Source organism: Vombatus ursinus, unplaced genomic scaffold, assembly GCF_900497805.2.
Source record: "Vombatus ursinus unplaced genomic scaffold, bare-nosed wombat genome assembly UNPS02014175.1, whole genome shotgun sequence".
Classification (NCBI taxonomy): Eukaryota; Metazoa; Chordata; class Mammalia; order Diprotodontia; family Vombatidae; genus Vombatus; species Vombatus ursinus.
Genome location: NW_020953953.1, coordinates 1,774,007 through 1,777,878, shown reverse-complemented (window position 1 = coordinate 1,777,878; position 3,872 = coordinate 1,774,007).

Genomic DNA, 3,872 nt, shown 5'->3' with positions numbered 1-3,872 from the left:
TGAACATCTTGGTAGATAGACTCCCAAATGTTTTATATGTTCTCCAGTTGTTTTAAATGGAAATTCTCTTTCTATGTCTTCCTGATGGGTTTTGTTGGTAATATACAGAAATGATACTGATTTGTGTGATTTATTTTTTATCCTACAATAATTTTGCTGGTTATGGTTTCAATTAATTTGCTAGCTGACTCTTCAAATAAACCATAATTGGTTTGTTGTTGTCCTTTGTTTTTGAAGAGGACCAAAATGACGTCGCTATGCTAGAGTCAAGTTACGGTGGGTCTGACTGTGCCTGATCAGACCAAGAGGAGCTCGGAATGTTCTACCACAGGTCAGGCACAAATAGTCCCTGTGACCCTCTGGGGTGGATTCTCTAAATTTGTGCATCTTGCATTTCTTTTGAGCCATTTCAAGTCTCCTTTGCTCATAGAGCACAGCGCCTTCTCTGATGTGGGCACGCCAGGCTGAGTGGTTCTGTACCAGTGTCTCCCACGTCACACAATCAATACCAAAGTTCATTTGTGGGGGCAGCTAGGTGGCGCAGTGGATAGAGCACCGGCCCAGGAGTCAGGAAGACCTGAGTTAAAATCTGGCCTCAGATACGTAACACTCACTAGCTGTGTGATCCTGGGCAAGTCATTTAACCCCATTGCCTAGCCAAAAAAACCAAACCAAAACAAAAAAAACAAAGTTCATTTGCAAAAAGTGATAATTTTGTTTCTTCTTGACCTATGCTTACTCCTCCGGTGTATTTTTCTTTTCTTATGGTTATAGCTCGTATTTCTTTTTTCTTTCTTTCTTTTTTATTAATTTATTTTAATTTGTCAATAATCACTTCCATATGCTTTTGAGTTTAAAATTTTTCTCCCCCTTCCTCCCCACCACCCTCCCCAAGATGGCACACAATCTGATATAGGCTATACATTTACATTCATATTAAACATATTTTCACATTAGTGATGTTGTAAGTAAAAATTAAAACCAATAGAAGGAACCATCAGAAAGAGGAAACAAAACTCAACAGAAGAGGAAAAAATTAGCAATTTGACTTCCATAGTTCTTTCTTTGGATGTGGATAGCATTTTCCATCACAAGGCCTCTGGAGATGTCTTAGATCCCTGTATTGCCAGGAAGTGTTAAGTTTATCAATATTAGTCATCACACAACGTGGCCATTATTATGTACAACGTTCTCTCGGTTCTGCTCACTTCACTCAGCATCCCACCATACAAGTCTTTCCAGGTTTTTCTGAAGTCAGCCTGTTCATCATTTCTTATAGCACAATAGTATTCCATCACATTCATATACCACAACTTGCTCAGCCATTCCCCAGTTGATGGACATCCTCTCAATTTGCAATTCTTTGCCACCACAAAAAGAGCTGCTATGAATATTTGTGTACATATTGGTCCTTTTCCCATTTGTGTGATCTCTTTGGGATATAGTCCTAGAAGTGCTATTGCTGGGTCAAAGACTATGCACATTTTTATAACCTTTTGGGCATAGTTCCAAATTGCTCTCCAAAATGGTTGGATCACTTCACAACTCCACCAACAATGCATTAGTGTTCCAATTTTCCCACATCTTCTCCAACATTTATCATTTTCCTGTTTTGTCACGTTGACCAATCTGATAGGTGTGATGTGGTACCTCAGAGTTGTTTTGATTTGATTTTCTCTATTCAATAGTGATTTAGAGCATTTTTTCATATGACTATAGATGACTTTCATTTCTTCATCTGAGAATTGTCTGTTCATATCCTTTGACCATTTACCAATTGGGGAATGACTTGTATTCTTATAAATTTGACTTAATTCTCTATATATTTTAGAAATGAGGCCCTTATCAGAGAGACTGGTTGTAAAAATTCTTTCCCAATTTTCTACCTTCCTTCTAATCTTAGTTGCATTTGCTTTGCTTATGCAAAAACTTTTCAATTTAATGTAATTAAAATTATCCATTTTGCTTTTCATAATGTTCTCAATCTCCTGTTTGGTCATGAATTCTTCTGTTCTCCATAGATCTGACAGGTATTCCTTGCTCTCCCAGTTTGCTTATAGTATCAGCCTTTATATCTAAATCATGAACTAATTTTGACTTTATTTTGGTATACGGTGCGAGATTTTGGTCTATGCCTAGTTTCTGCCATACTCTTTTCCAGTTTTCCCAGCAGTTTTTTTTGAAAGAGTGGGTTCTTATCCCAGAAGCCGGGGTCTTTGGGTTTATCAAATAATAGATTGTATAGCTAGTGTTTCTAGCACAATGTAAAATAATTGTGTTGATAATGGACATCTTGATTTACCCCTGATTTTATTGGAAAGTCCTCTAGTTTATCTCCCTTTATCCTGGGTATTAGTTTTAGTAGATCTTGCTTATGATATTAAAGAAAGATCCATTCATTGTTATGTTTTCTAGTGTTTGTAACAGGAATTTTTCTCGTATTTTGTCTAAAACTTTTTCTGAATCTATTGATATGATCATATAATTTTCGTAGTTCTTCCTACGAATGTTACCTATTAAGTTTAATGACTCTTCAATTCCTACACTTTAAAAAGCCTAATTTTTAGCATAAATAAATATTTTGTTTCTTCAAAGGAATTTTTGCCCCATATCTAGAGATAAAGAGATGGAGTATATTATTTAAATCACATAATTTTATAGTTTCAAGAGCTGTCAGTAGTGATTTAGTCCAACCTATACCTGAAGGACTGTTCCAGGTGTTATACGGGTTAGGCCATGAAACAAAGAGGAATATATTTTGAACTAGGTTTTGGGAGAATGTTTCTTGTGGCTGTGCAAGACAGAATGATAGAGGGGCAGCTAGGTGGCGCAGTGGATAGAGCACCAGCTCTGGAGTCAGGAGGACCTGAGTTCAAATGTGACCTCAGACACTTGACACTTACTAGCTGTGTGATCCTGGGCAAGTCACTTAATCCCAACTGTCTCACCAAAAAAAAAAAAACAAAAAAACAAAAAAACCCAAATACCTAACTAAAACAAAAAAACCCAGAATGACAGGGGAGGGACCAGCTATGCAAACTAGAATGATGAGGGAGAGGACCAGCTGTGCAAAAGCCCAAGTGAAAAGAAATGGGGTTATAATCAGTTAATGCCCAAAGAGTAGGAAGGAAAGTACGTGCAAAATACATTTCAAGACTGGATATTCCCACTGTCCCAGGAAAGTGAGGCTTACTGTGTTTCCACTGTGACTCAGCCATAAGGAAAAACACAGTCTCTCGCTGCATTGTATCCAGGAGTGGGGATGCCTCAGACAACAGCACTCTGGAAGTCACCAATCAAATGTGTGCACGATCTTGGCATGATTGGGTTTCCTCAAGCAGTCCAACTGTTCTTCACAGGCCTGTGCTTCTAGAAGATGAGTCACAGCCCAGATGAATTAGGCTGAGGTACAGAAAGGTTCTAAAGGCCAGAGGGTCCCTTTGGGCAAAGAGAGTTGGCTACCCATAGGAGGAGGTAGCTGCAGGTTTTATGGGTGCATTGAGCTCCCGGTGTCCAGAACCACAGCATTAATTCCGAATCTAGAAAATCTTCCGCTCCTCTATTTTTCCCTTCGTCTCTTTAAAGCTTCCGTTCAGCCTCAGGGAGATTCTGCCTTCTCTGCTGCCTTGTGATGCATGACTATCCTTGCACAGAGGGCGATATCTAGACCTTTCTTAGTAGTGGCTCTCTTCCACTCACTTTGGGCATATATTTTCAGTGGGATGTATATCACTCCCTGGGGGTCTTCAGCCTTGGGGAACTGAGGGTAAGAGTAACGGAATAGTGAGTGCTATTGGAAGGCGTATAAGAATCATATGAAATTGGGAAAAGAATATATGTGGGAGATGGGACCAAGAGAAAAGAATATATGT